The 12,819-nt window shown below is 45.7% G+C and overlaps 1 long non-coding RNA gene across 1 annotated transcript; it reads left to right on the top strand.

Moving 5' to 3' along the window:
- The first annotated feature begins 232 nt into the window (after positions 1-232).
- Positions 233-1,589, top strand: LOC127115424 (uncharacterized). The gene is made up of 4 exons (XR_007800724.1): positions 233-328; positions 890-940; positions 1,350-1,421; positions 1,546-1,589. It is a non-coding gene; the product is annotated as an uncharacterized LOC127115424 (long non-coding RNA).
- Positions 1,590-12,819: the final 11,230 nt, after the last annotated feature.

The following is a 12,819-nucleotide window of genomic DNA, read 5'->3' as shown; positions in this document are numbered from 1 at the left end:
TCATTCTTGTTTATAACTTCAGAAACCTGGCGGCGTTATTGCTCTTCTGGACGAGGCCTGGTATGTATTAAATGACAATAGTTCAAATATTTGTATTATAGTTAATGGTTTGTTTATGCCATTTTACATAATGTAAAGTGGCGTTAGCGCATGCAAATATATATACTTTGAGCAATAACTATGTTTTATAAAACTAGCACTTACCAGTTAAGCTACCCTACCCACTCACTGGCCTAACAGAGGGTTTAATTAAACTTCTTGAACATCGCCGTGGCCAGGATGGCGCATATATTGGATGCATGAAGTCAGGAGACGTGATATCAGAAGAGTACTTTCCTCTATCTGAATTAATTCTGATTATTTATTTATGATGATAGATCTGAGAAAATAGTTGCCAGTTTTTATGTGTAGATGGTCCCAGAAGATTTTGTTTTAAGATGTCTAAAATTGTTCATTTTTAAAAATTGAACATGTGTTGAATTTTATTCATTATTATCTGTTATCCATTTTTGTCGAGTTATTACTGTAGGTTTTTATTTTTCAGTAAATACTTTGAAGTTACCACATTTGTAGATGTAACTGATTATCTTAATTTGCATCCCTTTGCAAGTCTTTAGGCATGTCTCATTTTTGCCAATAAAATTTGCATTCCCTGGTGTTTAGATATTCCCAACCAGTATCTTAATTTCTAATGAGTAATGAAAGTTTCTATTTTGAATTGATATGTACTTAATCTTTTCTTAGTACAATTATATTTCTTTATCGCATGTTATTTTCTCCTTCATAACTACAATATCATTTTGTTTCATAATTTTTTACAAATTTGACCTTTTCAATTGTGATTTTGTATTCAACTTATATGCTCTGTATTTTATCCTTTTTTTTCCAGGGGAAAGCCTTGGTATGAACCTGATTGGTGGAAATTTGGGGATGAAAAATCGTAAGTAATAATACCATTTAGATGAGAAAATATTTGGTGATTATTATTTTTTTTGTTTATTCAGGAATGATCTTCAATGTGATTATGGCTTAATATATTATTTGTTGAAACCAAATCTTATTGAATGGATAAATTAATGATCTTCAGTCTTCACAATATATCACATCAGTGCCAAGTACTAACATATATTAGAGGCAACAAATAATTTTTAACTTCAGCATACTCATCTCTATGATATTATAAGTTATAACTCCTGATGGAAAATGCATGTTGGATACTTTTGACTGAAGTCTCTTTATGTATAAATATTGCACATGATTTTTTTTTCTTTTTTAGTATGGATCTCCATATTGAACTGCTTTATTTTTACAATGTGTATCTCATCTCTATTGATTTATTTTGTTTTTAGGTATTTCCGACATGCATCTGGTTCACTTGTTATACTTTCAAAGAATTTGGCACAGTACATTAACATAAACAGGTTAGTCTTGATGGTATTAAATGTTGCTTTTTCTTTAACTCTGTTTCCTTTTGAAAGATACTTTCTCCTATTTTATCTTCCTATCTAGTAATATATCTTTGATTGATCCGAAAACAAAATGTAGTGTATCTTTGAAGACATATGCTTATAAAACTACCTATTCCAAAGCTGTTTGTATTCAAACCGGCATGCGAGGAATGATTGCTAGAAATGAACTTCGATTCAGGAAGCGGACCCTAAGAAGACTGCGGCTAGCAAAAAAAACATACATCTCAGAGATGCTTTTGCTACTTAGTTTTATTTCTTTTTAAGTTATGAATTGGTTGTATATTTAGAATCTTTAGAAGTTAAACGATTATATATCAGTGGATTGTTGTATATGTATGGATTGTTGTATATAAGGCTTGTTGAATGCAATGTGTGAAAAAGGGCTTCAAATTATACAGTTTTAGGTGTACTGCTTCAATATACAGGTTGTCTAAAATAAATAAATAAAATATAGCGCTTTTTAAAAAAAAAATTTAAATAACCACCCACTTTAGAGGGCGCTTTCCAAAATAAGCGCCCTCTAAACCCTTTAAATTTCCACTTTAGAGGGCGCTTTTCAGTAAAAGCGCCCTCTAAACCCTTAAAAGTTTCCACTTTAGAGGGCGCTTTCCAGTAAAAGCGCCCTCTAAACCCTTAAAAGTTTCCACTTTAGAGGGCGCTTTCTTTAAAAAGCGCCCTTAAAAGTTTCCACTTTAGAGGACGCTTTCTTTAAAAAGCGTCCTCTAAAGTGGCCCTTAAAGGGCTTAAAGAGCCACTTTAGAGAGCGCTTTCACCAGGAAAAAAAGCGCTGTCTTTACCTATGTCAGCGTCAGATTAGAGGGCACTTTAAAGCGCTGTTATAGACCAAAAAAAGCGCCCTCTTTTCCCTTATTTGGCGTAGTGAAACGGGCACGGAGTGAATTGCAAAAACCAACTTTGGTAGTTATGCCATATTTAAAAAGAGTAAATTTTTATTAATATTTTATTTTTGAATTAAATAAATTATATATATTTTAAAGGGTAAATTAAAAATGAAAATATGTCAGTCCAAAATCATTTATCCCTTTTATATATAGTTATAGATATTTAATTTTAATTTATATCATTTAATATATACATGATAGAAGTTATTTTTGGAATAGAAATTACATTTTGAGAGGATTGTGAAAAATTGCAAAAATCAACTTTCATAGTTATGCCATATTTAAAAACAGTAAATTTTAATATTCACTATAATTGATAATGTGTGAAGGGGGAGTAAAGTTTCAATAAGGTGTCACACAATGGTAAAGAACATCATTGCATAATCATGAGATACATGTTTAAATATAATTATTCTAGATATTTTGTTTCTTCTTTTCATTTCAATTTAAATGCAATTATCAATTATTTGATGATATAATTATTGAAATTTTGTTTTTATTATATGTTTAATGTTTTTTATCTATTTTGCTCACAAATTTTCTTCTCAATTTTTATCATTGATTCTATTTTTTATTTATTTTCATTGACTTTTTACGAACACTCATTTAAGAGATTACTATTTTATCATTTTTTTTATTAAAATTGAAAAATTATCATTTTTTTAAAATTCATACATATATAAGTTAATGGTTGATAATAGAAGTTGATAATTTATATGGTTTGTGAAATGATTGGACATAAAAGTCAACCGTTCTTAACATACCTCAAGGATAATGATAACCAGTGATATTGTAATAATTGAAAAAAAGTTGTATGCTAATTTTTGTAAATCATTTATTGTATTATCATAATAAATTTTAATATGTCTTTTATAATTTTTGTCACAAATGTAGTTATAGAATTTGACTCTCAAATTTGTTATTGATGAATTCTTGCTAACACTATGTATCATATCCATTGAAAACAACATGGGTTAGAAATTGATGTATTTGTCTTAAAATATGTTAATGTGTTAGAGGGAGAAAGTGAGTGAGAGAGATGCACAAATAAATTTCACAATAAAACAATAAAAAAATGAAATAACGAACATGAAAGTGCATTAAAGCTCTTTCGCAATATGTTTTCGGTCACACACAATTATACCTTATTTTATCAAGGGTAAATATTATAAAGGGAAAGTTGGAAGGAGAAGAAGGGGAATTTTCTAAAAGTATAGTTTTAAAAAAAATTATATTCACAGACTAAAATATTCATCTTTATATTTAATCGTTGTGACATCACATTTGATGCATATTCACTTGATTATACTATATCGCCGACTAATAAAATTTGCTTCTATTTTTTTCCAATGAAACAAAGGATATTTTTGACTCAAATTCCATATTTGGTTTTCCTATTATGTAAAAAAAGTTATATTAAATCAAAATTAAAGTGTTCCGGACTGGGCCATGACCCTAGGCACGGCACGGCCCAATGCTCGCCAAGCCCACGTCCAAACGGCCATGTCCACACGACCACGAGGACACGTCAGGTGGACGACAGTCCGCCCGACGAACGTCTCCCCGGCCCCTTAAACACGTGTCGGACAGCGAGCGGGTCCTCCTCATACGATCTCCATCCACTCACCGTCAACCCACGTCGCGGGCATCTCAGTTGTGTCGGGCAGGGTCCTAACGGCATCCCACTCACCACGTCACCCAACTCCCCTATATTGTCGCCTTAGGGATAGGGGCAGTTGGACCAGGGGGCAGACTTTGGTCTAGGTCTTGACGCTTCTTACGCGTCCCCTGGCAGCTCCTCCTTGGGCCTAGCTAATCCAGCCCATCAGGAGCCTTGGCCCAGCGCTGGGGGCTCACTATAAATACCCCTTTCATGGCAAAGGGGCAGGTATTCTAACTCACACTCTGATAATCTCATTCTGTACCTTTTCTGACTTAAGCGTTGGAGCACCTTGCAGGTACACCCCCCTCTCATTTCATTCTCCGGCCCATTCACCAAGACCTTGGAAGGCCCTCCTGATCAGGTGAGATCAGTGGCGCCGTCTGTGGGAACTCCCGGGCGGATCCCCGAACTCGGCCATCCCACTATTGATAAGAGCAAAGATGGCCCGATTCGACGTACGACGCATCCTGGTCGACGAAGGCAGCTCAGTGGATATCATGTACGTCCACCTCTTCAAGACTCTGAAGCTAGACAAGACCAACTTAGCCCCCTACGTCGGATCAGATCTCCAAGGATTCAACGGAGCAACAACCAGACCGTGGGGATATGTTGAGCTCCTCGTCACCTTCGGCGAACAAGAAACGGCCAGGGAAGTCAAAATCCAATTCCTGGTCGTAGACTGTCCGTCTCTCTACAATTGCATCTTTGGACGCCCGACACTGGCCGAACTCACTGCGGTCCCATCCACCGTCCACCTGAAGATGAAATATTACACCAAATTGGGACGTGTGGTCACCATCCATGGTGACATCGAAGCAGCCCGGCGATGCTACGACGCCGCAGTAAAAGGACAGGCCGTAGTCAGCACGAAGAGCAACTGCAACAACAAAAAACTCAAGACCGAGGATCCCGCCCGAGGAGTCAACGCCATCGACCTCGACTGTCGCATCGGGCTGGACGAGACCGAAGAGGGGAGGTTCCCCAAGGAACGCTCTCTCGAACACCCGGTCCGACCAATCCCCGACGGGGAGTTCGAACTCATTCCTCTTGGGGACGATCCGGAAAGGACGGTGAAGATAGGTAAGGGACTACCCGAGGAAACAAGAGAAGAGCTAGTAGCATGCCTCAGAGAGAACTCCGACCTCTTCGCGTGGAATGCCGCGGAAATGCCCGGGCTGGACCCCGAGATCGCGTGCCATAAGCTAGCTTTAGACCGGGCAGCCAAGCCCATAGCACAGCGTAGACGCAAGCAATCGCCCGAAAAGGCAGAGGCTGCCGAGCGAGCTGTAAAAGACCTCTTAGAGGCAAATTTTATTTCTGAAGCCCAGTACACAACCTGGCTCTCTAATGTAGTCCTCGTTAAGAAAAATAATGGAAAATGGCGTATGTGTGTTGATTATACTGATCTTAATAGGGCTTGCCCGAAAGATGCTTTCCCCCTCCCTAATATAGACTCGCTCGTTGACAACTCTGCAGGTTTTAAACTCTTGTCCTTCATGGACGCATATAGTGGATACAACCAGATCCCTATGTCGCCCGCAGACAAGAAACACACAGCGTTCATGACCCCAACGGGCAATTACTATTACAACGTGATGCCGTTCGGGCTCAAGAACGCTGGCGCTACATACCAACGCATGATGAACAAAGTCTTCAAGGACGAAATAGGGGACATGCTCGAAGTATACATGGACGACATGATCGTCAAATCACACGAGGAGATAACCCATGCTCGACACCTTACGAAGGTATTCGAGCAGGCGAGACAGTGTAAAATGAGGTTCAACCCCGAGAAATGCACGTTCGGAGTCCGGGCAGGCAAGTTCCTCGGTTTCTATCTCACCGAAAGAGGGATCGAGGCCAACCCCGACAAATGCCGGGCATTCTCGGAGTTTCCGACCCCGGAGACCAAAAAATCGATCCAGTCACTCAATGGAGTGCTCGCCTCACTCTCCCGTTTCATCGCCAAGTCCGCCCAGCACGCATTGCCATTCTTCAGACTCCTTCGCAAAGAGGCTACCTTCGACTGGACCGATGAATGCGAGCAAGCGCTACTCCATCTAAAGAAGGTTCTGTCCCAACCCCCGGTCTTATCACGGCCATCAGAAAAGGAAACCCTATACTTATACCTATCCGTGGCGACCGAGGCCGTCAGCGCCGTCCTAATAAGAGAAACCGACGAAGGACAAAAGCCCATCTATTTTACGAGTAAAGCACTCCAAGGTCCCGAGCTCCGATATCAGCAAATCGAAAAGGTCGCCCTGGCCCTCATCAACACAGCGAGGAGACTACGATATTACTTCCTCGCACACACGATAAAGGTGAGGACCGACCAGCCAATCAAACAGCTGCTCGGGCGCCCGGATATGGCCGGGAGGATGCTCAAGTGGTCACTGGAACTCTCCGAATTCGACATACAATACGAAAGTAGGAAAGCCTTGAAAGCTCAGGCACTGGCCGACTTCGTCGCGGAAATGACCCACTGCCCGACTCCAGCAGAAAGCGCCCACAAATGGACGATCTTCGTCGATGGCGCCTCTAGCACATCAGGCAGCGGGGCCGGGATCATCCTCGAAAATGAAGAAGGGATCCTGATAGAGGTATCGTTAGCGCTAGCGTTCCCAACATCAAACAACCAAGCCGAATACGAAGCCTTCCTCGCAGGCCTGAGGTTAGCCGAGGACCTGGGAGCAAAAGAGGTAAAAATATCCACCGACTCCCAGCTCGTGGCCTCACAAGTGCGAGGCGAATACCAAACCAAGAACGACAACCTCCTCGGGTACTTGTCCCTCGTCAAAGAAAAACTTGATAGATTTGAAAAATGGGAAGTTCAACACATACCCCGCGAGCACAACACACGGGCAGACGTCCTCTCGAAACTAGCCAGCACGAGGAAAAAGGGTGGGAATAAATCAGTAATCCAAGAAATTCTCCCGCGGCCCAGCATCGACAAACTACCGCCTCCACTCGAGGTCAACGCTATTGGAGATGCCCACTGTTGGATGACACCCATCTACAATTACCTCACACGAGACGAACTCCCGGCTGACCCGAAAGAGGCGACCACTGTCAAACGACGCGCATGCTCGTACGTACTCCTCGAAGGCAAACTCTACCGGAGAGGATTCTCCATCCCACTACTCAAATGCGTCGAGGAAGAGAGAGTCCCCGACATACTTGGAGAGATACACCGGGGAATTAACGCTCAACACCTCGGCGGACGATCGCTCGCACGAAAAGCCCTTCGGGCAGGCTACTACTGGCCGACCATGCAAAACGATTCGAAAGAGCACGTCAAAAGATGTGACAAATGCCAACGACATGCCGACATGCACCTCGCACCCCCGAACGACCTCAAATCATTGTCTTCCCCATGGCCCTTCGCGTGGTGGGGCATGGACATCCTCGGACCCTTCGTCACCGGATCATATCAGAATAAATACCTCATCGTCGGGGTGGATTACTTCACCAAATGGATCGAGGCGGAGGCACTGGCTAAAATAACCGCGCAGAACATTCTCCGGTTCTTCAAACGCAACATCCTCGCTCGGTTCGGTATACCCCAGGCACTTGTCACAGACAACGGGACACAATTCACGGACGGAGGATTCCAGGACTTCATCGCCAGCCTGGGCACCACGCAGCATTTCACGTCTGTCGAGCATCCGCAGACGAACGGGCAGGCAGAGGCGGCCAACAGGGTAATCTTACGTGGCCTCAAACGCAGACTCGGCGAGGCAAAGAGGGCATGGGTCGAGGAGCTACATAGCGTCCTATGGGCCTACCGCACGACACCACATTCTACCACCGGGGAAACCCCGTTCCGACTAACTTACGGCACCGAAGCAGTCATCCCGGTGGAGATACGGGCGCCAACGAGGAGGACGGAGGAGCCCCTAGACGAGGAAATGAACGATGAAACCCTTAGAGCCGAGCTCGACCTAGTCGAGGAGATACGCTCCGAAGCAGCTCTCAGGGAAACGACCCTCAAACAAAAAATAGCACTACGCCATGACGCGAAAGTCATAAAAAGAGAGTTCCAGGTCGGCACCCTGGTCCTCAGAAGAAACCAGAAAAACCCGAGAGAGGGCAAACTGGCGGCCAACTGGGAAGGTCCTTACCGCGTCCGCGACAAAACGAGCAACGGGGCCTATTACCTAGAAAACCTACAAGGAGAACAACTCGCTCGACCATGGAACGCAGAAAAACTTAGACAGTATTACAGCTAAATACACCACGGGGAGACGTGGAAGGTACGACCACGCTCTTCGTCCCCAAAACCCCAGGGAGGAACCACGAGACCCGGGAACGATCCGGGGTCACATAACACACACAACCCTCCCCGACGGTTGAGATCTTGACCAAGACTCAACGTCGAAGTACCAGGACTGGCAGGGCACCCAGCTCGCGATGGGAGGGCCCAAGCCTCGGGACCAGGGTTCGAACAACGGACCCGGGTTTCGATACCCACGGGCACAAAGCCCGACACTTCGTCGGTTCCCTAAACCGAGGAGATTAACAAAGTCGAGCAGAGTACGAATTCATACAAACAACTATCAAACACAAACGAGCACAATGAATATTCATATATTAGAGCGGCCGAAGCCAAGTACACCCGAAGGCCATATTACAAACGCCCGAAGGCCAAAATACATAAGGCACGCAGGCCATGATAACTGAAATCAAAGAAAAACAGATAAACTAAGACTCCGCTCGGAGCACCTCTTCATCCTCTTCTTCTTCTTCTTCTTCTCCCCCCAGCTCCTCCTCCACTTCAAACGGGCAGACAATCTCACCATCCCGGACGCAGTAGTTATAGGCCGACCCTGCTGTCACCAACCCAGGGTTCAGAAGCCCGAGCTGCTCGACAGCATTGTCGAAACCCTCTTTGAAGCAGGCCACGAGATCTTGGTTGAGAGTCCGAATATGCCCTAGCAGCTCACCGCGCGAACCAAGGGCGCGTTCCTCCTCGGTCTCATCTGCCAGAGGACGGACCTTTCCCTCGAGGGACTCAACCTGAGCCCGTAGGCCAGCGTTGTCCTCGGTCAGCTTCTGATGGTCGACCACCTGCTCTTCCAAGCTCGCCACAGCAGCCTTCAACTGGTCCCTCTCCTTTTCCACCTCCTCCAGCTTCTGGCTCAGCCCTTCCTGCAGCTGATGCTCTTCTTTGTAGTCCGACAGATCTTTGGATAGTCTTTCCTTCTCTGTCCGAACCTGCAAAAGGGCATCCTCCAGCGAGGCGGTGGAGACCGAAGCGTCGGTCATAACCATGGCCGTCTCCATCACCCGGATGACAGCAGCAATATCCCTGGCCAGATCTTTTCTCCGGGCAGCAGCGTCCTGGTCCAGAATCGCCTTGGCCTCAGGCGCAGGCACAACAATCGACTCCTCGGCCTTGAAGAACGACCGCTCCACATAGCAGGGAGGTAGAAGATAGCTGCCCGGTCCATGCGGACTTCCTGGAGACGACCTGGTGAGAGGCCCAGCCGGACGCTTCCGTTTATGGAGGGGAGAAGCCGCTGGCGACGGGCTGCTGTCAGGAATGTTGATCGGGTTAGATCGAGGAGGAGAGGAAGGAATCACGCTCGCCGCCTGCGAGGGACCGACCCCGGCATCGCCAGCAGTCCCCGAGACACGGGCCACAGGTTTCTTCTTCTTCTTGGGCACCCGATCAGGAGCGCCGACCTGATTCGCTAGCTTCAGCACCCGATCACGAGCATTGGGCATGGCACCTGCAAATAAATTACACACAAACATTAGCGACCGAAACGGGCAAAAACAGAAATAAAAGGCTAAACAAAGTCTGCCTACTCAATAACGCCAGAGCTTCCTCCTCGGTATCACACTCGAGCAGAGCCTTCGTATTGACATAACGCGTCTCGGTGATTAGCTCCCCGGCCTCATCCAGGTAGGGCACGCCCTGTCGATTCGCCCAGAACCCCAAGCTGAAGCTCTGCACGTAATCGACCAGCTTCTTGTACGCGAGCCTATCCTCCTCGCCGAGCATCGCGTACTTGACCCGGTAATGCGCCGTGGAGAGATCGAAATGATCACGCTGCCACCTCAGCGGTATCTTCGACATCAGCGTCTCCTCCCCGTTGGGTTCCCGTTGATAGTAGTATAGAGAGTGAAGGGCAGCCCGGGTAATCGGCATCACCACGTACCACCGGCTTTTGAAATGGCGAACAGAATCCTCGTACGTCTTGAACAGACGCACGGGCTGCTTGAAAGAAACCCAACTGTGGCGACCACGGGAACCGGACCTCTGGAGATGGAAAACGTGGAAGAAGAGAGCCCGGGTGCAACCAATGCCGAGGAACTGGCAAACTAACTCGAATGCCCGCATAAATGCGAGAGCATTAGGATGTAGTTGGGACGGCGCCAGCCGGAGCCACTTGAAGACAGACATCTGGAAGGAGTTGAAGGGCAGTCTAATCCCCGCCTCACGAAAAGCAAATTCATACATGGTGAACTGCTTCCCCGGGAAATGATGACAAATGCGGTCTTCTTCCTTGGGGGCGCAGCAATACCAGTTTGGTGGATCCTCCAGGCTTATGGTCTCGACCATAGCGTGAGCAGTGATGGCCTCGTCACAGAAGTCTGATTCCTCCTCCAAGGGCTCGTCCGCAACCCAGGAGAAGTCGACCTGCCCGGAAGAGGAGGCGTGTTCGGTACCATCTCGGACACTCCCATCCCCGACAGGGAGACGAGCGATTGTCGCATCTTCGGTGGAGGACCCAGAATCTTCCTTCCTCGGTCGTAAGCGCCCGGTAGCACCTGAAACGCAGACAGAAAGAGTGAATTCGACGTCATATCAAATCCACCCTTCCACCGCAGGTCAAGTGAAAGGGCGTAGCGGCGACGGACACTAACCGTGCTCAACTCGGTGGCGCGCGCATTCTATGGAGACCGGGCATAAACTTCATACAACCTATGCAAGTGTTGCCCGGCATATGAAGTTTATGCCCGGTACGGTAGGATCCCAACCCTATTTTCTACCATCTAATATACACCTACAGTCCACTACACTGTCCCTAAGTTAAACCTAACCACATTTCTACGAAAATAGCATGCGTTTGACAGAAAACAACAAGGAAAAAGAATGGGTCACAGTGGAAAATCATACCTGACATAGTTAAGTTGAAAAGGTACGGTGGTGTCCGAGCAGAAGACGGTGGTTCAGATAGGAGGACGGGCGGAGACGGCGGTCCAGACGGTTGAGAGAGCAAACGAGAGAGAATGTGGAGAACTCCGATGAACGCGTGAGCAAAAAGAAAAAGTGGAAATGAAGTTACTCAACCCCTTTTTATAGGGCTTGGCACGTAGACCAACACGCTAGGTCATCATTGCCTAGCCTGCCTACGCCGTCTTTGCACGCGAAACGAAGCGACCCCACTAATTCTGAGACACGTCTGTCAAGGATGAGAAGCTGAAACGACCCGAGCACCTATCCGTCTCCTCGACTCACCAAGACGCCACCTCCCCGCGTCATACCCACGTTTACTACAAGGAAGGCGCAGATCAACCGATCACCTCCATCCCCGACATTCCCGAAGAAAGGGTCGGTCATGAATAGGTCTGGTACGACCTCGCCTGTCTAACGATCAAGCTTCCCCATCGTCTCGGGGAACCCTTAGTTGAAACATAAGTCATCCCTCTGGCTCAGAGACTCGACTTGGGGGGCTCCTGTTCCGGACTGGGCCATGACCCTAGGCACGGCACGGCCCAATGCTCGCCAAGCCCACGTCCAAACGGCCATGTCCACACGACCACGAGGACACGTCAGGTGGACGACAGTCCGCCCGACGAACGTCTCCCCGGCCCCTTAAACACGTGTCGGACAGCGAGCGGGTCCTCCTCATACGATCTCCATCCACTCACCGTCAACCCACGTCGCGGGCATCTCAGTTGTGTCGGGCAGGGTCCTAACGGCATCCCACTCACCACGTCACCCAACTCCCCTATATTGTCGCCTTAGGGATAGGGGCAGTTGGACCAGGGGGCAGACTTTGGTCTAGGTCTTGACGCTTCTTACGCGTCCCCTGGCAGCTCCTCCTTGGGCCTAGCTAATCCAGCCCATCAGGAGCCTTGGCCCAGCGCTGGGGGCTCACTATAAATACCCCTTTCATGGCAAAGGGGCAGGTATTCTAACTCACACTCTGATAATCTCATTCTGTACCTTTTCTGACTTAAGCGTTGGAGCACCTTGCAGGTACACCCCCCTCTCATTTCATTCTCCGGCCCATTCACCAAGACCTTGGAAGGCCCTCCTGATCAGGTGAGATCATAAAGTATTAAGACACTTTTTGTGTTTTGATACATTTATAAAAATTCAAAATTATACAATAAATCATTATTTATATTTTACATGCGTTAGAGTAATAAGGAATAAAAATAGGTCAGCCCAAAATCACATAGCATTAAGACACTTTTTGTGTTTTCATACATTTTTAAAAATTCAAAATTATGCAATAAATCATTATTTATATTTTACATGTGTTAGAGTAATAAGGAATGAAAATAGGTCAGTCCAAAATCACATATCCCCTTTATATATAGTTATAGATATATATAATTAAAAGCAAGAAAAATCTAAATTATATCATTAGCACAAAATAAAATATAAAAGATAATAACTAAAAATAATGAATAATCCTTAATTTTACCATTTTTCTATTCACTATATTCCTTATTCTTTGTTGGAGATTTTTATTTTTTTCTCTAATGAAGGATAAATAATGACAGAAATAATATATTTATTATAAATGTGATGAAATAAAATCAC

The sequence above is a fragment of the Lathyrus oleraceus genome, chromosome 1 (genome assembly GCF_024323335.1).
Source record: "Lathyrus oleraceus cultivar Zhongwan6 chromosome 1, CAAS_Psat_ZW6_1.0, whole genome shotgun sequence".
NCBI classification, from domain to species: domain Eukaryota; kingdom Viridiplantae; phylum Streptophyta; class Magnoliopsida; order Fabales; family Fabaceae; genus Lathyrus; species Lathyrus oleraceus.
This window is presented reverse-complemented; position numbering and strand designations above follow the sequence as displayed.